This window comes from Erpetoichthys calabaricus, chromosome 16 (assembly GCF_900747795.2).
Source record: "Erpetoichthys calabaricus chromosome 16, fErpCal1.3, whole genome shotgun sequence".
Taxonomy (NCBI): domain Eukaryota; kingdom Metazoa; phylum Chordata; class Cladistia; order Polypteriformes; family Polypteridae; genus Erpetoichthys; species Erpetoichthys calabaricus.
Genome location: NC_041409.2, coordinates 102,119,157 through 102,143,639, shown reverse-complemented (window position 1 = coordinate 102,143,639; position 24,483 = coordinate 102,119,157).

The window sequence follows — 24,483 nt, the reverse complement described above, 5'->3', positions numbered from 1 at the left end:
CAACAGATCCGCCTCGTGCTTTGTAGGCCTTGCAAGTGTTTAATGAGCAATTCACTCCGCATGAGCAGACACAACAGCCTGTGAATAAAAAAAAATACAAAATAATCTGAGCGTGTTATCAGTGCCAAATAAAACGTGACACCAATCAAAAACAAGAAGGATTTGCATCAGACCCCCACGTTTAGTGGGCAATTACCTTCTCCGTAACCTAACCCTGAAAAGATGCCAGTTCACGCAGAACTAGAAAAGACGCTGCCATTCTCTGAGGGGGACTCTCCTGCTTCATGAGGCCTCCTTTATTTCAGTGAACGTCAGCCGGAGACAAAGCCGGAAATGCTCTTACAAGAAGTGGGACTGTGAAAGTGGGACAACCAGTGTGTTACCTTTGTTAATGTCCCCTGTGATGGAGGACGACTGGGGTTCTGGCCCAGTTGGGACACCCAGGTGAGAGATGATGCCTTCCCCGGAACACGAGAGTGCAGTCGCTCTGGTTTACATCTGGGCCACGGGACTGGAGCTTGGGGTCTCAACCCTGTTGAGGGCCGTGGCCACCGCCAGGGGGTGCTTCGGCCATCCAACACAACACTGGACGACAGCACCTCCGCCACACCAGGAAGTGGTGCAGGAAGAGAATCCAGGTGCAAGCTAAAAGGGGCCACCTTACTCCATTCAAGGAGTCGAGAGGCAGAGGACAGAGCTTGCAGGAGAGGAGAGGCGAGGAGAGGAGTGGAGGTGGCACAAGAATAGAGGAAAAGAAGGGAGAGAGAAAAGGAAAGGACTGCGAGCAGTTGTAGTGATTTGTGTGGTGCTGTAAACCTTAAAAGAAGAACAAATTAAAAGTGTGTGCTTTCAGGACTTGAGAGTCAGTATCTGTCTGTGCCAGGGCTGGTCCTTCTACACCCCCAAGCCGCTAGAGCACACGGGGGCATTAACATCACAGGAGGACAGACAGACAGACAGATTACACCTGTGGTGGGCAAAGTCTGCAGGGCAGCCTACTGCCACTAGGAGGAGCTCCTTTGAGTGTTGTCTGGTTAACCAACTGTGAGGGGTGACTGACCTGGACATTAAAGGCCCCTGCAGTCGGTTTACAGGGGGTCTTGGAGTTGGGAGGAAACCAGTGCTAAGTGGTTAGACAAGGAAAGGGGGCTGGAGGGTAACTGAAGGGCCAGAAGGCCCCGTGTGCCCCCTTGTGTTTTGAATGTTCACCTGCTTTGGGTAACAAAACCCTTTTCTTTTGTCACTTCTGGTCTTGTTTGGCTGTCCATTGGGTTTGAGGACGAAGCATGAGCGCCCCCTATAGTCCAAAAGGTTTTTTGAGAAGATCAGTCTGAGGTTGATATATAAGATCAATTTATTGTGATTATAAACACACAAGAAAAGATACAGCGAAACGAGCTCAGTGGGCTCTCAAGAAGGGCAATAATGCTGCAAAATGTTAAGAATACCCTCAAAAACACAATTACATGTGTATGCATAACACGTACAGCTGTGTCTCACTTAATAATGGTGCACGGTTCAGACCAGAGCATCGTTAGTCGATTTTGTCGTTAAACGCACTGATATGTATGTGTGCCCTTGTGTCTGATGTCGTTTTTGCCTTGCTGATTTTGCCCCCCAGAAGCCCACTTTGAGTTTGTAAAATGGCACGTAAAGTACTTTTAGACTGTGAGAAGCAAGATTCTCTGGTCTGATGAAACCAAGGTTAGTGTCTTGTCTGGAGGACACCAGGCGCCACTCTTCACCTGTGCAGAACCATGTCAAGGGTGAAACATGGTGGTGACAGAATCAGGGACTGGGATATGAGCCTTGTTTACAAGAAAAAACAAAATGATGAGATACCCTCAATGAAAATCTGCTCAGTGTACACCGGACCTCAGTTTGGGTTGAAGGTTCACTTCCCAGCTGAACAAAGCAAAGACAACACAGACGTGGCGTAGGGACAACTCTGTGGACGTACTTGAGGTGCTCTGCCAGATCCCAGACAAATTCACTTCAGAATTTTAAACACTTCAGTCTTGTCTCCTCTTCATCTCAGCTCTTTTAATCTTCCTCATAACTCATCCCCTGTAGCCCTGGACTCAGCCTAGTCGCTCCTCTCTGGACCTTTTCTAGTGCTGCTATGTCTTTATGGAGACCAACACTGCACCCAGGACTCCAGACCTTCTTAATGTCTTCTGAACACTGTCTGGCAGTTGATAGTCCACTATGACTCCTAAATCCTTCTTATGAGGTGAACTTTTGATTGTCAGACTGCCCATTGTGTATTCAAACCTCACATTTATACTGCCTACATGTAATTCTTTACATTTATTGACATTAAATTTCATCTGTCAAAAATCTGCCCACGCCTGTCTGCTGATCAAGTCCTTTGTGATGATTCAATCGTTTCTTGATTACATGCCATTCCACCTACAGTATCTTGGTATCATCTGCAAACTCAACCAGCTTGTTCTTTATATTCCTATCTAAATCATTTCTATATATTAAAAATAGCAGCGGCCCCTGCACTACCCCCTGCTGGTCACCACTCTTAACGTCAGCCAATTCTGATGAGGTTCCTCACACCATCATCACCCTCTGCTTCCTGTGTCTGAGCCAATTCTTCACCCATCTAAAAACAACACCCTGAACTGCCACTTCTTTTAGTTTGATGCCCACCCTCTCATGTGCCACCTTATCAAATGCTTTCTGAAAGTCCAGATCAATAACATCATAAGCAACAATTTGATTACATCCTCTGGTTGCTTCCTCATTGAATTGATGGTAAAACACGACCTCCCTCATCTGACCCCACGGTGACTATTCCTAATAACTCCTGCCCTTGCCAGGTGTTGCTCAATCTTCTCCTTAATAATTCCTTCCATTCATTTTCCTGTTATTCATGTTAAGCTTACTGGCCTGTAGTTGCTTGGATCTGCCCGGTCACCCTTTTTATGTAACAGGATCATATTTGTCATTTTCCAGTCCTTCAGAATTTCCCCAGTGTGCAGTGACTTCCTAAAAATATGTGTCAAGGGTTTATATCAATGGAGGCTCTGATCGGGGCTCTCGAGAGTTTGTGTGTCTGGGCTTGTGAGGGTCCTGATAACAAACCAAGAACCAGGCCTTTAATGACCTCCTGGGACCTCATTGTTGGGTGACTGGACCAGGCCAAGGGGGTCGCCCATGTAACACCTGTCTGCGGCAGATACAGGGTCATTTCCGGAGGGTGAGACTGGACTGCATGTCTGCCTGGGGGGTTACCAACTGGGATCTTGAGCTGTTTCGTCGTGTGGTGGGTGCGGCAATGCGCTGTACCAGTACCTGCTCCCCAACTTCACTTGGCTTGTTTATATCTGCACTCACTAGCCTCCTTAAGAACTCGAGGGTACATATTATTTGGTCCTGGAGGTTTCTTTAATTTCAGCCTATTTAATCTCAGTTCTAAATCCCTCAGTGCCTCCTTAGTAGTCCCTGTTACTGCTCTGAGGTTATCCACTACCTCACATGTGAAGACCTCAGAAAACTGTGAGTTCAGAGTATCCGCTATTTCACTGTCTGTATTTGTTAGATCCCCTTTACTATTCCTGATGCACTTCACCTCCTCCTTGACTGTACTTTTACAAATAAACTACTGAAAGAATCACTTTGTCGTTAGCACTAAAACATAAGAAATACGACAGTTCTAAATTGTTACTCACTCTCACCTATTCTGTTTCTCTTCTTGGTACTGAAATGTGGCACTTGGTGCCACTGCCCACCTGCCAGGTTGTTTTGCCTGCCTAAGGTAAAGTCATCCCTGATGGAGGATCGCTGGAATCATGGGAAAGAGGGGTCCTTTCATCGGATGGGCTGGCCCAGCACTGACTCAGCCATGGAATGGCCAATAAGGGGAGACAGCTTGATGGCCGAGGTCTCCAGGACTCTGAACAAATCCAAATCATATTATGGGATATCATCTGCTGTTAAATTCTGCTCTGCACTTGTAACATTTCTACTCTGTTGAGGATGACTTGTGTTCTGTTCTGTGTGTTGTGTTGTATTGACCCCCCTTTTTTTGACACCCACTGCATGTCCAACCTACCTGGAAAGGGGTCTCTCTTTGAACTGCCTTTCCCAGGTGTCTTCCATTTGTTCCCCTACAAAGGTCTTTTTCTTGTCTTCTTAGAGAGTCAAGGCCCTGGGGGTATATCCAAAAGCAGAGCCTGTTGAAGACCACTGCGGCCCTCCTTGTGTGATTTTGGGCTACACCAAAATAAATTGTATTGTCTTGTATTGTACTTGGGCGGCATGGTGGTGCAGTGGGCAGCGCTGCTGCCTCGCAGTTGGGAGACCTGGGGACCTGGGTTCGCTTCCCGGGTCCACCCTGCGTGGAGTTTGCATGTTCTCCCCGTGTCTGTATGGGTTTCCTCCGGGCGTTCCGGTTTCCTCCCAAAGACATGCAGGTTAGGTGGATTGGCGATTCTAAATTGACCCTAGTGTGTGCTTGGTGTGTGTGCTTGGTGTGTGGGTGTGTTTGTGTGTGTCCTGTGGTGGGTTGGCACCCTGCCCGGGATTGGTTCCTGCCTTGTGCCCTGTGTTGGCTGGGATTGGCTCCAGCAGACCCCCGTGACCCTGTGTTCGGATTCAGCGGGTTGGAAAATGGATGGATGGATGTATTGTACTTTGGGTCATCTTTCACCTTACCTGCTCTATTCCTCTCCAACTGTCTTATTACTGATTTTTACATACTGTAAGATTTAAGATAACTGGAGGCGTCTAAGGATTTTCAGGATCCACTGAATGGCAAAGGTTCCTGTGAATGTTGTTCTGATGTTTTTTGTTACAAGTCTTGCATTGTTTAATGGCGACACACACAAAGTCATTCCATTAATATCCCCTGTTGTAACTCACTAAAATGTGAAAGGTTCAAGCAGAGAATAAGTTGCACAGCCTCACACAACCTCCACTCTGATCTGCACTGAGTGCATTAGAGCAACATCTTCAGTCACAAAGAAAACCTGCAGGCACAGAGAAAAACAAAAATGCATGAAAAGTTTTGCTTCGAACACCAAAACCTGCCCAGCATGTCATGCGACTGCAGACAGAGAATTCTCCGAAAATGCAGCGAAAGGAAAGCCAAGCCCGCCATGTACCTCCAGATCGGGCCAACCACCTCTCTGCTGCTCATGTAGTCAGCTCACTCCTCTCAGTGTCTGCCAAGATGAGGTCACCTGACCTCGGGAGTTTTCAACTCCTCTAGAAAGAAACACTCAATTAACCTTTGTGACTCCGCGGCAGCAAAGCCAATACCCCAGAACGCATCCCATCTCTCATGGATTATCTCTCAGAAGAGTTGGTAGACAATAGTTTCATTCTTTTAATAAACTTCTATTTGTTTCTTATGTGTGGACAATGTGGAATGGTCCTTTCTCGTTAGAATGTCTTACTCGTTTCATGCTTCATTTCTTTATTTTCTTCACTTACGTTGTATGTCTGCACTGTCAGATTTCTGAGCTGTCATTGTGACCCTCCCGTTAGTCAGAGGGCCTGCATCCCACCTGGCAGGCCCTGTCAGACCATGTAGAGGGCACTATACATAGATGGACACGGTGGAGTATTCAGGGCCCTCCACTACCCTCTGCACACTTCATTGAGTTCCATTAAAATGCATCAGTTTGCCATCAATAGCAAGTAATGACAAAGTGAAGGTTTGCTAATTTATTAAAAATCAAAAACTGACATTTCTCATTCCTGGAAGTAATCAGACCCTTTGCTGTGTGCTCAGGTCCATCCTGTTTGCTTTAATCCCCCTGGAGATGTGTCAAGAACATGACTGCAGTCTTGGCCTCAGGGTCCATTTTCTGGAAAACAAGACCCCACCTGCAGTCACCACTTACCAGAATGATGGAGATTCCCCACCAGCAAAATCCCTCTGGCAGAATTGGACTCACCAGCCTGTCCCTCTTCTTCTGCGCTGAGGAGGTGAAGCTCCCATCTGACTGATTTCTTCATGTAACTCATGAAGATGAAAATGGATGAAATTTCTTTTGAAGGAAAAAAAATGAGTCTGACATACAAACATTCTGATGGCAAAAATACTTTGAAGTTTCGGTCCTTCCCTCACACAAAGCACATGCTTACAATAATATTGTAATGGCTGGCCAGTTAGACTAAAAGATTGTATAAGCAGCAAAAGATGGCCCAGAGCAAGAATGATACCCAGACGCTTCTAGAAAAGCAATGGGTGCATGTGCCAGCCTTCTCAAAGCAGGAGGAAGGCCAGGTGCTCTGTATGGTGCACTAGATGTTCAGGGAGGACAGAGTGAATCATAGGGGCAGGCCTCAAGAACTGTGAAATGGGAGAAGTCTGAAACCACCAGAACTGTTCCTAAAGTGGCTGTCCATCCAAACGGAGTAACAAGAAGGGCCCTGGACAGGGAGGTGACCAAGAATCCAATGGTTACTCTAGTAGAGGTTTTCTGTTGAGAAGGTAAAAGCTGTCATAAGGAGGACCATCTCAGTGGCTCTCTGCCAATCAGGTGCTTATGCTTGAGTGGCTAGAGCAGAGGTCTCAGACTCCAGTCCTGGAGGGCTGCGGTGGCTGCAGGTTTTCATTCTCACCCTTTTCTTAATTAGTGACCTGTTTTTGCTGCTAATTAACTTCTTTTGGATTCATTTAAATTGATTTGCTCTTGAAGACTCAGACTCCTCAGTTGTTTCATTTTCCTTAATTAGCCGCCAAACAATAGTGAGATATATAATGAGCCAAAACAGGACCAACTAAGCAGTGTCCATCATACAACATCTGAAAATAAAGAAAGATAAAGGTCTCAGGAATGTTGATCTGCTCAGGTCCACAAAACATTTTAACAGTACTCTTAGAAAAGAGTGAGAAGTCAAGCAAAATGACCCCTTTATTTGGTGAACTAAAAAGATTACAATATGCCAGCTTTCAACAACAACAACAACAACATTTATTTCTATAGCACATTTTCATACAAAAAAAGTAGCTCAAAGTGCTTTACACAATGAAGAGAAGAAAGATAAAAGACAAAATAAGAATTTAAAATAAGACAACATTAGTTAACATAGAAAAGGAGTAAGGTCCGATGGCCAGGGGGGACAGAAAAAACAAAAAAAAAAAACTCCAGGCGGCTGGAGAAAAAATACAATCTGCAGGGGTTCCAGGCCACGAGACCACCCAGTCCCCTCTGGGCATTCTACCTAACATAAATGAAATAGTCCTCTTTGTATTTAGGGTTCTCATGGAAGGACTTGATGATTATGGTCATGCAGACTTCTGGCTTTTAATCCATCCATCATTGTTGGAACATCACGGTGCTTTGAGTAGGTGGTGGCGGCACAAGCCACCACCAAAAGGACACCGGAAAAGGAAACAGAAGAGAGAGTAGGGTTTAGTACAGATTTTATAGCTACCATGAAAGTTATTATAATGAATTGGATATACAGAGTATCAGGATTTAAATTACAGTGAAGTTATGAGAAGGCCATGTTAAAGTAATGTATTTTTAGCAGTTTTTTAAAGTGCTCCACTGTATTAGCCTGGCGAATTCCTACTGGCAGGCTATTCCAGATCTTAGGTGCATAACAGCAGAAGGCCGCCCGCCCGCCTCACCACTTCTTTTAAGTTTTGCTCTTGGAATTCTAAGGAAACACTCATTTGATGATCTGAGGTTACAATTTGGAATATAAGACGTCAGACATTCCGATATATAAGATGGAGCAGATTATTTAAGGCTTTATAAACCATAAGTAGAACTTTAAAGTTAATTCTAAATGACACAGGTAACCAGTGTAGTGACATCAAAACTGGAGAAATGTGCTCAGATTTTCTTTTCCTGGTTAGGATTCTAGCAGCTGCATTCTGCACTCGTTGCAAACGATTTTTGTCTTTTTTGGGTATTCCTGAGAGGAGTGCGTTACAGTAATCTAGTCGACTGAAAACAACCGCGTGAACTAATTTCTCAGCATCTTTCAATGATATAAGAGGTCTAACTTTTGCTATGTTTCTTAAGTGAAAAACTGCTGTCCTAGTGATCTGATTAATATGTGATTTAAAATTCAGATTACAGTCAACAGTTACCCCTAAACTTTTTACCTCTGTCTTGAGATAATCTGACCTAACGGAAGCATGTAGACTGAGAAGAGCAGTGGACCCAGGATAGAGCCTTGTGGAACACCATATAGGATATCAGGGGTCTCTGAGTTGTAATCAACACAACTAACAAAGAATTTTCTCCCTGCCAGGTAGGTTTCAAACCAATTTAAGGCCCTGCCAGAGAGGCCCACCCATTGACTAAGGTGATTTCTAAGAATATTATGATCAATGGTGTCAAATGCGGCACTCAGATCTAGGAGGATGAGAACAGATAAATGGCCTCTGTTTGCATTTACCAGCAAGTCATTTACTACTTTAACGAGTGCAGTTTCTGTGCTGTGATTTGTTCTAAAACCTGACTGAAATTTATCAAGAATAGCAGGTTTATTGAGGTGCTCATTTAACTGCATAATGACTGCCTTCTCTAGAATTTTACTTAAGAAAGGCAGGTTAGAGATGGGTCTAAAATTTTCAAGAGCAGAGGGGTCAAGATTATTTTTCTTAAGTAGGGGTTTAACTACAGCAGTCTTAATACAGTCTGGGAAGACCCCCGTATCTAATGACGAATTTACTATATCAAGGATATTATCAATAAGCACGCCTGATACTTCTTTGAAAAAAGTTCTTGGTATTGGGTCAAGGACGCAGATGGAGGGTTTCAGTTGAGAATTTATTTTATGTAAATCAGGTAAATCTATCCTGGTGAAAGAGTTTAATTTGTTTATAATGGAATACTGGGGTTTAGGAGGATCCTTAGTGTTGGGGAGATATACTATGTTATTTCTAATATCATTAATTTTTTGATTGAAAAATACAGCGATAGCCTCACAGATTTTACTGGAAGTACATTCCTTTCAGTTACCTGGGTTTAACAGATGATCAATTGTCGAGAATAAGACTCTGGGATTACTAGCATTGTTATTTATAATCTTAGAGAAATAGCAGCGCCTCTCAAGACGGACTGTGTTATTGTATTCTGTTATTTTAACTTTTAATATTTCATAGTGGATAGTTAGTTTAGTCTTCCTCCATTTACGCTCAGCTCTACGGCATGTTCTCTTTAAATCAGACACTCTTTGGGTCTTCCATGGTGTAACAATGCTAGAAGATTTTTTAACTGTCTTTACAGGTGCAACTACGTCAACAGCAGCTCTCACTTTAGTATTAAATCTTTCCACCTTACTATTTACATTCTCCTCGCTATTATAGTTGGCACTATAAACGGACTGATTGCTTAGAATGTTTGTAAGTTTTAAAGCTGCTGATGAGTCAAAGAAGCGTTTTTTAACAATATGCTTCTCATGAGTGTTTTCTATCATTATTTCTACATTAAATAGAAGAAAATGGTCTGATAGACCCGTATCAATAATCTGCTTTATATCAAGTTTTAGTCCTTTAGTAATCACTAAGTCTAACGTATGACCTGCTTTATGTGTAGGCTGATTAACGAGCTGTCTCAAATCAAAAGAGTTCAGGAGGTTCATGAATTCTTTTACTTTTTGGTCACACTGATTATCTAAATGAAAATTAAAGTCGCCGACTATTAAGAGTGTGTCATAGTTCATAATTAGAATTGACATCAAGTCAGAGAATTCCTCAAAGAAAGACGCATTAAATTTAGGAGGTGTATACACGGATAATACTAGAACGTGAGAATCTCCATGAATAACAATGGCGAGATACTCAAAGGACTTGAATTTACCAAAACTGACATCTTTACACTTTAACCGGTTTGAGTAAATGTTTGCTAGTCTACCATCTCTCTTTCCTTGGCAATCCACACGAGTAAAACTATAATCCAGAGGCGCAGATTCGATTAAAGAGCTGTGCCATCTGAGCTAAGCCACGTTTCACTTAGTAAATAAAATCAATTTTTCTATCACTAATAAGATCATTGATAAAAAATGTCTTGTTAGTTAAAGCTCTAACATTTAATAGTGCCATATTTAATGTTTCGGAGGGGCAGAGATGAATACTATGTGCGTTATTGATATTTGGAACAGGAACTAAGTTATTTTTATTAGTGCTGTTCTGTGTGTATTTTTTGTTTAATCTATAGTCTGTTTTTATAGTTTTAATACATTTAATATTCATCTAAAGTAGTAATTTTAATTAAATTATTGGTGTTTATGCCGTATTGCCTAGATTTTCTACGTGCATTGAGATTCATTATTAGAGTATTAATGTTGAGCACTTTTACGGAAGATTTTATGAAACAATTATCATGTCCTAGCACAGCAACAGCATTTCGGAAGGGGTTAAGAGTAGAGCTAGATAGTCAAGATAAACGAATTACCTTAGATATATTTTCGGAGACTGTTCGGATGCAGGCCATCTCTCTTGAAGAAACGCGGCCTTTCCCAAAAGAGGTCCCAGTTGTTGATGAATCCGATGTCTTGATTCTTGCAGAAGCCTCAAGGCCTTCAAGGCAACTCAGGCCCCTTCTTCAGGCAAGGATGGAATTCAGAAACTGGAGTCCCCTGTGCTTATATAGACACCAGGAGAGATACAACATTGGAAAACCTTTAAGTGAGACATCTTAAATGTAAAAAATGAATAGACGTCTTCAGGCTAAGATTCATTTAGCAAGAGTGGAGAACAATGTATGGTCAAGATCTTTGGATGAGATAACTGTCCAACAAAGTCTTTGAAAATTTCTGATGAGTTTTTCCATACAATGTGGGTCTGTAGACAGGTTGTCCGTGTCAGTCCGAGAGATGCAAACAATCCTCATATCTGGCCGTAAGACCCATGTCTCTATTCAAACCATGTTGTAATCAGTTTGACTTCCCATTCTTTACTCTCTTGCTGTATTCTGAAGTTGCCCATAAGCACAGTGACTTTAAAGACTCTCTCCCAGTGTCCATGGCTGATACAGGATCATCTCTGTCGCCATGCTTGATGTGGCACCTGAAGAAATTCGTTCTTTGGTAGAGTGTTTATCTCATTTCTCCCACGCAGAGTGCAGTGTCAGGACATTTCATGTAGAGAATTAGGTGATCATTAGATGATCTGCAGGAAAACGATCCTTTTATGCGATGTTCTAGTGTAACTACACAGTCTGTGTTATAAATGTGAGCACATGTTTTACATCTTTTCCGTAGGCAGGGAGATGTGCCATTTACTGTTGGTTCACTTAGGGAGCTTCGGACAATTAGTGGCTGCAGGTTTGGTGGTCGTCTGTGTGCCAGGAAGGGAGGTTCTGGAAATCCAGAATTTAGCGTTTCGTCATTGTTTAGCAGTGGCTGAAGTTCTTTTATAATTTTTCAAAGTGCTTCTAGATGTGGCTATAGGTGACAACAAGGGGGATACAGTTCTTGCTGTCTTTGTTTTTGTATTCCAGAAGGTGGTCTCTGGGTATGGCAGTAGCTCTACATTTCTGAGTGTCTGTTGTTCTGGGGGATATAACCTTGTCTGATGAAATCTTGTCTAAGCTCCTGCAGTTGTTTATCTTGGTCTCTCAGGTCTGAGCAAATACAGTTGTATTGTATTGCTTGGGGGCAGCACGGTGGCGCAGTGGTAGTGCTGCTGCCTTGTAGTAAGGAGACCTGGGTTTGCTTCCCGGGTCCTCCCTGTGTGGACTTTGAATGTTCTCCCCGTGTCTGCGTGGGTTTCCTCTGGGTACTTCAGTTTCCTCCCACAGTCCAAAGACATGCAGGTTAGGTGCCTGGCGATCCTAAATTGTCCCTAGTGTGTGCTTGGTGTGTGGGTGTGCCCTGCGGTGGGCTGGCGCCCTGCCCGGGATTTGTTCCTGCCTTGTGCCCTGTGCTGGCTGGGATGTGCTCCGGCAGACCCCCATGACCCTGTGTTAGGATATAGCGGGTTGGACAATGACTGACTGACTGACTGTCTTGCTTGGCTGAAAATAATGGAGAGCTTTATATGCTTGGGGTGGAAGCCGTCACTTCTCAGGTAGGTCTGTCTGTCTTAGAAAAGAGAAAATCAACAATTTCAGAAATGTCTGCTATTGCAGAACGAGAGCAGCAACAAGCCATGGAATGAAAGAATGAGTTTAATTAACGACAAGACCTGGTGCCTAATTTAGTAACTGGTTGGAGTGAAATTGGTTGGAGTTTGAGGCCCTGACTTTGATTACTGAGAAAAGCTCAGAGCTATATAAATGTAACAAATTATTATTATTATTATTATTATTATTATTATTATTATTAGTTGGTTGCCTGTTAGTTGACTCACTTCACATTTCATTTCTGTTTGGGTGCCATTTAATGAAAGGCATGAAGCAATTCAGAAGAACAATGAAGAAATTCAGGGGAACAAATCATAAAAAACCAAGTCCATTAAAATGAAAGGAAAAGGAGTTAATTAGCAGCAAAAACAGGTCACCAATTAAGAAAAGGGTTAGAATGAAAACCTGCAGCCACTGCGGCCCTCCAGGACTGGAGTTTGAGACCCCTGAGCTAAAATGACAACACAAAGAAAAAGATTTTCTAATCTGAAGAGACAAAAACTGAACTCCATACCAGACCATGCCACACCACTTCCTAAACCCACGCAATCCTGAGCAACCTATCCCAGAAAGAAGAGGGTGCAAGGCAGAGACACTGTACTGGACAGAAGAGCGGTCTCTGGATTAAGCTCAAAGCACAATGTCTGGCTTTGACTGGGTACTGCTCATCACCTTCTCTACAGTAAAGTTAGTGGTGGCATTATCATGCAATGGGCATAGGGAGACTGGTCAGAATGGAGGGAAGGTTAAATTCGGCCAAATACGAAGAAGTTTGACCTTAAACTGGGGTGACGGTTCCCTCTTACAGTATACAATACAATACAATACAGTTTATTTTTGTATAGCCCAAAATCACACAGAAAGTGCCACAATGGGCTTTAACAGTCCCTGCCTCTTGACAGCCCCCCAGCCTTGACTCTCTAAGAAGACAAGGAAAAAATCCCAAAAAAACCCTTGTAGGGAAAAAATGGAAGAAACCTGGGAAAGGCAAAGAGAGACCCCTTCCCAGGTAGGTTGGGCGTGCAGTGGGTGTCAAAAGAAGGGGGTCAATACAATACAATACACAGAACAGAATAAATCTTCAATACAGTGTAAAATAAAAAAAATTTTTAGAAGTAAAAAAAAAATAAAAATTTTAGAAGTACGGAGCAGAATTTAACAGTAGATGATATCACATAATAAGATTTGGAGATTTTTAGAGTCCTGGAGACCTCATCCATCAAGCTGCCTACCCCATTTGGCCATTCCATGGCTGAAACAGTGCTGGGCCAGCCAATCCAATGAAAGGACCCCTCTTTTCCACGATTGCTGCGATCCTCCATCAGGGATGACTTTACCTTAGGCAGGCAAAACAACTTGGCAGGTGGGCCATGGCACCAAGTGCCACATTTGAGTACCGAGAAGAGAAACAGAACAGGTGAGGGTTAGTATGCAATTCTAACTATCATGTTACTTCTGTTTTAGTGCTAATGACAGTCTGTACAGTTAATCAGCAGCTCTAGTCAGGGTGTGCTAAACTGAGGTAGTGAGTCTTCAGCTGGGATTTAAAAGCTGAGACCGAAGGGGCATCTCTTATAGTAGCAGGCAGACCACTCCACAGTTTAGGGGCCCTGTAACTAAAAGCTCAACCTCTCATTGTTATTTTATTAATCCTTGGAATCATAAGCAGACCAGCATCTTGAGATCTTAATGTGCGCTGAGGTTTGTAAGTCATGATAAGTTCAGACAAGTAAGCCGGACCTCGGCCATTTAATGCTTTATATGTTAAAAGGAGGATTTTGAAATCTGCCCTAAACTTAACAACATATAATATTTGGTAAAACAATGACCGCAATCATACAGCCAATAGAGAGTTGGAGTGGCTTCTGTACATGTCAGGCCACTTTTTCAGGCAGGATGTAATCTAGTTGGCCAATAAAAGGTGTCATTTTGCTTAACTTCTACCTCCGCATCCATTATGGCTAACACAGTACAACACCAACACCTTAGTACTGTAGAAATTATGCTGAAAGTGAAAACCTTTGTTTGGTTTTACTGGAGCTTCTCTCCGTGTGCGTACTGTAATACGATTCTTAAGTAGCCGTTTAAGAAAAGTTTATAAAGTCTCTTAGTGTTTTTTTGTTATTTTTATCGGCTGTAGCTCTTTTACTTCTTATTACCGTTTTCTACATCCTCCTAGAGTGCAGCAGACCTTAAAGTTGACCCACGAGTCTCCAGCGTGCATTAAAATGCAGGGGCATGTTCAGGATTAACTCCATTTGTAATCCAATGATTTCCAACTTGTCTACTGCAGAAATTAAAAAAAAAGGAGTAGAAGAAATAAAGGATTTGAGCAGAAAAATAATAGAAATTGTAAAAAAAAAAGAAAATGTAAGTCAGCAGTGCAAAAAAAAAAAAAAAGAGGTTAGTCCATAATAAAATCAAACATTAACAGAAGGGAGCTCCTGCAACTCAATCACAACTTCAAACATTTCATTTTCAAATCTGAATGGACGCCCGGAACCCAAGTGCTTTAAACAAATGTTAGGGAGTGAAGATTGAATTTGCAGCAGCCCTCAGAGTTTTCTTTAAAACAAATGAAAGTTTTCTTCAGAGTTGTCGCCCCCCATTGTGTTCTGCGCCCTTGTGTGCCTTTGCTGCATTGTGGCAGACAACGGGAGGAGAATACAACGCGGGGCCTGTGGCTTGTTTGGAACTTTGTGGTGACAATTATTATTTCATAAATCATAATTATTAAGTAATCATATTTGAGAACAGTAGGCTTTGTATTACAATTCAGGCCAATTTCTGTCATGCTAGGAAGCACCAGCCGGCAACAGTTCACTTGACGGCTCATCAATGGCCTTTCATTGTAGGATTCACTTTTTAATAACCAAATATAATAAAATCATCCTTTTTAACATAAGCATCTTCTTCATTTAATTTAACTAGCAGACATGAGACATAATAAACAGGCAGAAACAGTATGAAGATTTGGGGCACCAGTGGGAAAACCCCGAGTCTCCAAACAGAGAAGAAATAAAAGCAATGCGGGTAAGAAAGCTGAGAGGGGTCTTTGCAGGTGGGAGTCTGGCGTCGACTACCAAGGATGGCGGATCTCGAGGGATTCTGGCAATAAATGAATAGACAGAGCATGAAGGTAATGTCCTGTAATGTATCACCACTGTTTGTTGTTTCATTTTTCATTGTGACTATTAGATTTATACGCGTGTAAAACAATAGATGTCTGTAAGGGGGAATTATTATATAGAAAATGAATTGAACCGAAACATACTTTATAGAATATAACTTTAAAAGCTTTATTTTCCGCCAAATATTTAAAACCCTACCTTACTTAACAAGCGCATTCTGTATGCAACTTAGGAAACTTTGTGTTTTGGTAAATGGGCTGCGTAAGGCTTCATTCACAATTTATATCACGTTTTTAAAAACAGATTACCGAAAAATTTTGAAAGTAAGTAAACTCCAACTACTTTGTGTTTCTGTTTGCTTGAACAACTGCAAAATGCGCAGTTACATTTGTGGAACATCCTTCACAACACAATTAAAATGACACTACGACGCGAAAGTCAAAGGGATGTGGAATGGCCGTCTCAGTCAATCCAAGCAAATGTTAAACCCTTTCAAGGCAGCCTCAAGTTCGAGCTTCTGCCAGACCTTTTTTGAATTTCCTGGCCATGAAGGTATAATCCTCAGCTACCTTGTCTGAGAAATAGAGGAGGACCACTGAAGCCTTAGAGAAGTCTTAGAAATGGTGTCATCTCCTGGCCCTGATTTCTGCCTCACCACAATTTGATCTACAGGGAGCTCCTTGGACTTTACGGCTTGGTTGTTTTCCTGACTTACAGTGTGAATTGTGGGACCTTCTGTACACACAGCTACACGTGCGCCTTTCTAAGTGATGTCCAGTCAATTCAGTTGGCCACAGGTGGACTCTATTTAAGTTCTGGAACCGTCTCAAAGCAAACAGGAGGCACCTGAGCACAACATGGAGTGCCACCACAGCAAAGGGTCTGAAAACATCTAGCAATGAGAGGTGGCAGTTTTTGGTTTTTAATTCATTTGCAAACCTTTCTAAAACATGTCGTCAGTTTGACGTTCTGGGCTATAGAGTTTAGATGGATAGGCTAAAATGGCAAATGAATCCATTAAAAAATGAAGTCAAGTGTTTATAAAGTGGGGTCTGAGGACTTTCTGAATCCACTGCATGTGTGCGCTCAAAAACAAACAAGTCCTTCTCCATTTCTGTCTCTTCCTCCTGGCTGCCCCTACGACTCACTCGGCCCTCCCTGAACATCAAGTGCACCACACTGAGCACATGGCCTTCTTCCTGAATTGAGAAGACGGCGTCATCCCAGCTGGGACATTCACCCCTTGCTTTTCTAGAACCTTCTTGGTATCATTCTTGTTCTGGGCCATCTTTTGCTGCTTGTAATATCTTTTAGTCCAACCGGCCAGCCATTACAATATTATTGTAAAAATATGCTTTGTACAAGGGAAGGACCCAAAGTTTAAAGAATATTGTCAACAGAAGGTTTGTATGCCCAACTTGTTTTTTCCTTTAAAAGAAATTTTCTCCATTGTCATCTTCATGAGTGGTTGGGTTACATGAAGAAATTGGTCAGATGGGAGCTTCGGTTCCTCAGCACAGAAGAAAAGGGACAGGCTGATGGGTCCAATTCTGCCCAATGTGTCTCAGGGATTTCGCTGGTAGGGAATCTCCAATATTTAGGTAAGTGGTGATTGCAGGTGGGGTCTTGGTTTCCAGAAGATGGACCCTAAGACCAGGCAACAGTCCATGCTGTGGACCAGGAAGTGCATGGTATCTTCTGTCAAAGCTCGATGGATGAAGCCTGCCTTTACAATATTATTGTAAAAATATGCTTTCTGTGAGGGAAGGACCAAAAGTTTAAAGTATTTTGCCATCAGAAGGTTTGTTTGCCCAACTCGTTTTTTTTTTCCTTTAAAAGAAATAAGCGCTTGGGTTACATGAAGAAGTCGGTCAGACGGGAGCTTCGTCTCCTCAGCGCAGAAGAAGAGGGACAGGCTGCTGAGTCATCTTCTGCCAGAGGGATTTTGCTGCTGGGGAATCTCCAATGTTCAGGTAAGTGGTGACTGCAGGTGGGGTCTTGATTCCAGAAGATGGACCCTGAGGCCAAGCAACAGTCCATAGTGTGAACCAGAAAGTGCGTGGCGTCTCCTGCCAAAAGTCGATGGATGAAGTCAACGGTGAAGGTCATCTTCTTGCATCATGATGGCCTTATGGAAGTGATCCCAATTGAAGAATGGCAGACAGTGACATCAGATGCCTACATGGAGGCTTGCTTTCACCCAGCTTTCTCTTTTCGACTGACTCCTTCACCATGTCAATGCCCTGGTGCCATGTTCTAAGAAGATGCTGGACTTCATCATGGACTCAGGTATCAAGCTGGTTGAGGCTTATCTTTGTTATTCCTCAGGCCTGGCACCTTGTGATTCTGGGCTGTTGCCAAAAATAAATCAACTGCAGTGTGGAAAGCTCCAGAACCGGAACCAAGAAGTGTTTTGAAGAATGGAGTCATGGCATGGCATGGCATTGACTAAGGTGGTGAATACTACTAGTGGTAACAAATGGAGCTTTGAAGAAATTCTATCAGTGTTATTAAATCAAAATTCTTCAAACCTATGGCCCTCCCCTTGTATTGATGTCTAACAAAACAATGAAAACAATGAAGAAGTTTATTAAAATATGAACGTTTCGGACAGCTTTGAGCTCATCGATAATTGAATTAAATCCACTCGAGTGAGGCAGCCCGTTAATGCATAGCTGAGAACAGTAAAGATTTCACTAAAATAATCTGAAGGCACGGCAGTCAAACCTGGAAGCTTTTAATTGATCAGCAAGTGCCGTCTTAGTCGGGAGTCTGCTTTCCCTCAAGTTCCTCATCTAATCGCTGCTTACTCCTCCATGCCTCGATTAGAGAAGCGGCCCCAGGTGCTTGATATGGCCCATCTTCTCTCTGATCGCCCCGGGGTCTCTGTCAGCAAGCTGCCGGCACCCCCCATGGGGACACATTTCAGGCACGAGTAAAGTCAAACACGTACACAGCAGTTGTACCCTCAAGCTTGCCCCCAGCATGAGGTGATTTATTATGGAGACCCGGCCTTCAGGGGAATAGACTGGCAGGTGTGTGAAGGCGACTGCAGCATGCAGAGTCAAAGCAATAGTTTCAGCTGAAATGGTACAAAAAAATACAACAACCGGTGAAATACTCCTTATGTTATATAGCGCCTTTCAGAGGAAGCTCCACCAGAAGATGTTTTCAGACCATTCTGTGCACCTTCAGAAAGTCTTCAGACCCTTCACTTTTCTCACATGTTGTGCTGAATTCGTTTTTATTCATTTTTTTCCCTCATCAAACAACACTCAATACCCCAGAATGACAAAGTGAGACCCACGTGTTACAAATAAAAGACTGAAATATCTCATTGACTCAAAGATTCAGACCCTATGCCTTGGCTCAGGCACATCTCATTCTGTTGACCACCATTGAGATGTTTCTACACCTTGTTTAGAGTCTGTCTCCGGTTGATTCAGTTAATGGACTGATTAGTAGAAGCACACGTCTCTCTGTTTGTAGAAGACCCCACAGGTGAGCAAAAAGCAGTTGCCAGCAGAGCATAGAGACAGGATTGGGTTGAGGCAAAGATCTCGGGAAGGCTGCAAGAGCCCAGTGGCTTCCGTAATTCTTAAAGGGGAAATGTTTTGGACAACCACAAGACTTCCAAGAGCTGGCTGCCTGGCCAAACTGAGCAATTGGGGGAGAAAGGCCACAGTAAGAGAGGTGACCAAGAACCCAGTGGTGGAGAACATGGGTAGAGATGAGGAAAACTTCTAGAAGGAGAACCACCACTGCAAACACACCACTGATCTGGGCTTGATGACACATGGAAGCCATTTGGAGTTTGAAGAACAAAACACACCTAAAGGATCTTCAGACTGTGAGAAACAAGATACTCTGGTCTGGTGAAACCAACATGGCACCGTTTGGCCTCATTCTCAGGCGTCACATCAGGCACCTCTTATTATTTGCGTAACACCGCTCCAACTGTGAAGCATGGTGGTGGAAGCATCAAGCTGCGGTTATAGAAGGGAAAATTTTATATATTAGGCATAAATAGCATATTAGCATAAATAGGCATAAAAGTAATTAATAGCTTCTAAAACATTAAGATTAAGCATAAATTAGAATGTTAAGCAAATAAGATAGGTCAAGTAAATGGTAAACTAAAAATCAGTCATATTGCATTATTTTTTAAGCTTGAGGGAAAATTACCAGTATTAAGAAAGCAAAAATAATAATAATAATAATTTTTAATAATAATTTTTTGCATTTATATAGCGCTTTTCTCACTACTCAAAGCGCTCAGCAATTGCAGGTTAAGGGCCTTGCTTAAGGGCCCAACAGAGCAGAGTCCCTATTGGCATTGACGGGATTCAAACCGGCAACCTTCCGATTGCCAGTGCAGATCTCTAGCCTCAGAGCCACCAAACTGGACAAAACTGACGCACAGAAACTAGCCGAGGACAAGATAAGAAGGCATGAGAACATCTGTTCTCATGGAGGCCAGAAAACATGGTTTTAGTAAGGTACGTACGAAGCCAGCTGAAATATTGAATCAGCAAAGACGGCAAGAAGGCATTGCTGCCAAGGTCAGGTGATGTAATGCAAGGAAAAGGACAAAATATGTTTTAACATAAATAAGTTTAGAAAATTAGTAATAGTAGCATTTAACCTAAGTACAGAAATTAAATGTAAATCAAGCATGCCAAAAAATGATTAAATAAAGGCACATGTTATATTACTTTTAAAATTAAAGCTTAAGCTTCAGGCCACAATTATAAAAAAGTTTGGAAGACTTAGGAAAGGAAATGACATAAGAATGCCCAAAGATGGTAAGAGGAAGCCATCTGCCCAGCCTTAGACCAATCAAAAATAAGCAAAACAGAAACTAGAGAGAAACAATGGACAGTAAAAACAGGTGCAGAATGAGCTAATTGAACAAGGACAAAGTGATAACAAACAATATATAAGTTTTGGGTTTTGAACTGTTCGGGGCTCAGCTCAATTTGGCCGTATTGGGTTGAGTCCTCGTTATTATTATGGTTATTTTATTGCAATCAAACTATAAACTCTGTATGCCTAGCCATTGAGTCCTAATAGCCTTCATTTCAGGTAAAAAGCCTTCTGGTGATAATTTTTCGCTACGACATGGTTAGGGCCGGATTTACACATTTCTACGCCCGAAGCCAAAGCACATAATTCTGTGCTCTCCCCCAACCCCCCCCCCTTTAAAAAGTTGATTTACAATTTTCAATTTAATATGGAATAGTTTATTTTTTAAACATATAAGCACTTAATATCCATCCATCCATCTTTGAATCACATTATATTTTTAATTCACAACTACACTACTTATGAAATTGCATAACATTAACACCTACAAAAAATCTCTGGGAAGTTGATAAGAGCCATTGTTTCACGACTTTGCTGATTTTCTTTTCATCCTGCACTTTCAGTTTTGCTCTCTTTTTGAATTCTGCCTCAGATGGTCGTTTTTTGTTTGGCTGATTCATTTCCACTGCTGAAAAAATTGTCCTTGTGTAAAAAAGCCAAAAAATCCATGCCAATTGTATGACTAGCCAGTAAACTCAAGGCCATGCGTAACCACATTTACAAACATTTTTTAAAACTACCACATCTTGTCTTGACAAGACGATATGCAATAGATAGTTGTGGGAATTAAAAATTATGTAATAAACCATTTGAATGCTATGCGAAAATAAATTAAGACTATAAGAACTTATCATTATTGTATTATTCTGGATTTATTGGAACTATAGGTGGTGCACTGAACAAGTGATCAGCTGATACGAAAGAAGTAATCAAGATTTTAAATAATAATTAATTATTTTAATAAGTTAATCAATTTTTATTAAAAAAATAATACATTTCAAATCACTACTTTAAAACCAGTTTAAAAACATAAAAATAATTAACCAAAATAGCCTATATAACCCATACGCGGTACGACGATTACTTCTTTGGTTAGTTCAAATTATTCACCCAGATGGCATATTCGATATGAAAAACAGCGAATAAAATTGACATAAAATGCAAAAGATTTACATCGATTCTCATCTGACATTATAGAATTTTATTGAAATCTTTTGTATTTTGTGCCAAACTTACATTACACCACATTAAATGATGCTGCATAAACAAGCCATAAGTTGTGAATGTTTCATGTTTGTTAATAAAAATCTCAGCCCCCCCCCGATATATTTTACGTACCTATTATCAGTAGATATGTAGAAGTCAAGCGATATGAGCGTAATGAATCACTATTGTAACGCCAAATCTGGAATTTTCCTTTAGATAGATAGATAGATAGATAGATAGATAGATAGATAGATAGATAGAAACTTTATTAATCCCAAGGGGAAATTCACAAATTTAACACTTGGTTTATGCTGAGTGTGTGAGAGAGAAATAGCAAATGCTTTTTGCCTGTGACTGAGCAAGACAGCGCAATCTGTAGAGATGGGCAACGTAAGTGTACCTCTCAATTTATTTAATGTATATGGATGTAAACTTAAAAAACAGCATTTTATATGGCCTTTTCAAAATAATACTGAAAAATCTGTAAATATTTGGTTGTTATTTCTTCTGCATATACGCCCCTTGACTGCTGCACCATAGGCCATGGCCAAGGTTGGCCTTATGGGAAATCTGACCCTGGCTGTGGGGTTGCTTCTCATTGACTGGGACTGGGAGACTAGACAGGGTTAGGGAAAGCTGACCAGGAGCAAAGTATTGAGATATCCTTAATGAACACCTGATCAGAGCACTGTGGACCTCAGACTGGGCTGAAGGCTCACCTTCCAACAGGACAAAGCAAGACAATGCAGGAGTGACTTAGGGACAACTCTGTGAGACAACACTCCTGCATTGTCTTTGTCAGTTATCAAACCATTACTCAAAATGTCATGGTAGATAGATAATTATGGGCTCATCTCAAACGGACCCTTTTTCTCCAAACTACTTGAAAAAGTAGTCGCCAGTCAGCATCCATCTCACCTCACACATCACAATTTGTTTGAGAAATTCCAGTCTGGCTTCACACCAGTCATAGCTCAGAAGTAGCACTAACACGTGTGGTGAACCACATTCTGATATCCTCTGGTGAAGGAAATTCTGCTGTAATTATGCTGTTAGATTGAAGTGCAGCGTTAGACCCCATTGGCCATTCTGTCTTATTACATAGGCTGGACGATGACTTTAGGCTGAACTTGCCTGCCTTAGTTCTTATTTATCAAATCAGACACCAGTACGTACAAAAATGTGCTGACAGGACTCCATCATTATACTCAGAAGTTAAATATGGTGACCCGCAGGGCTCACTACTCAGACCTTTAATTTTTCGCTTTACTTCAGGAACTCTCATTAGAAACATCACCTGTATCATTTTCACTCGTACGCAGATGACACCTAATTCCACTTTTCTTTTAGACCAACTGATGTTTCTCCAATGCTGTCCTTAATTCATTGTAAAAGTGAGTTAAAACAGTTAAAGCAATGGATGACAACATCTGAATACAGAAAAAGACAAAAGGGGAGAATGATGAGGCCTCAACAACATTTTGTCACTTCTTAACTCAGCTGGAATACGAACACATAACTCCTGTTTTCAGGTCCTTGCGCTGGCTGCCAGTTAAGTTTAGGGCAGATTTCAAAATCCTCCTTTTAACATATAAAGCCCAATATGGCCGAGGTCCTGCTCATTTATCTGAGCTTATCATTTCTTATAAACTAGAGTCCACATTAAGAGCTTAAGATGCCGGCCTGGTTAACACTAGAATTACCAAAACCTATGAAAAAACTTGTAAATCCAGTCCACCTTAAATCCATTCACACCTCTCCGTCAGTGTCTTTTGTTTTGTAAATGTGTTGATCAGCACAAGCAGCAAGCAGCCTGCTATCCCATCACCCCACCAACACAGAAATGGCAAAAAGCTCTCCCAGCTCAAGCCTTGTTTATCAGGGAGTGACATACCTGGAGCTGTAGAGGGTAAATAATATCTCGTTATTTGGAACACGTGCATTTAATGTGAGTTCGGTATCTACAAAGATATATATAAGTGTAGCATGACAGGAAATGTTGAACACAAATTATTTTCATGTTTTAGTACTAACAATAACATTTTGACATGAAGTGTATAATGTGTGAAAGCTGAAGTCCAAACGTCAAATAAGCACTTTCACAAAAGGTACAAGTATAACAGAACAAGTGCGCTTTTATTCAAGACTATAACCGAAGAAAAAGAAATCGGGTTAGGGTAGGGCATTGACATGACCGTTTGGGTAGTAGAGCGGTAAGAACTGCTGACTCATAAGCAAGAGGTTGCAGGTTCGATCCTCACCACGTCCAATAATAAGCGTTTTGAGTAGTGAGCTGCTCTTATTGTTACTATTCATATATTTGATTTAATTGAGTCTGTAACACCCACTGTACATGTATGGTACTTGTAAAGGTTAGTGTTCTTTTGTTTTATTCAGTTTTATTCTCTCAGTCGCGTTCACGCTCGCCCCGATCTGACACTGCTGTTTTCAAATAAAGATATGCTATAACAGAGGTGAACTCCGATGAGGACGAGGGTTCTACATCAGAGAAAGAGAACAGAAGCCCTCCCCGCAAGAAACATCCACTCGCATATAAGAACAACTTGGCTGCACCAGGCGTAAAGGTAAAAGATGGCACCGTTTGGATGCAGCAAGAGATCAGCTGTCATCCTGCCAGCCAGTCTGCCCCATGCATGTCCTTCAAAGAAACAGCACAGCTTACAGGTTTTGCCAACGTGTCGTGCAAAGTTCCATTTGCAATTATGTTTTGTGATGGTCTGTATATGAAAACATTTATATGTTAGTTATATAAAAGCCAAATCAAATGTAATTTACCTTGATTTATTTACTTATCTTCCTACAGTGTAAAGTCACAAGTAGACTGCAGAGCTTCCTGTGTTTGATCGACACTGGCATGCTGGTGTACAGTACCAAAAGAAGAGAAAAACAGACAGTCCTTGAGTCTCACAAACTATGGTCTGCTGGACAGACAGCCCATCATCCAGGACACCAAAGGCTCATCCATCTGCATATCTCTGAGCTGACCCCTTAACAGTGATGGCTGGATGGTACTGAAGGCACTTGAGAAATCAAACAACATCATCCTCATAGCTTTGTCCAGTCTTGTGGAGCGGATGGATAGCTGCATCCTCCACTCCAATCTGTGTCCAATGGGCACACTGCAGTGGGTCCTGGTGGTCTACCACAAGAGGATTCATATAGTCTAGGACCAGCCTCTCAAAGGTCTTCATGATGTGTGACGCAGGTGC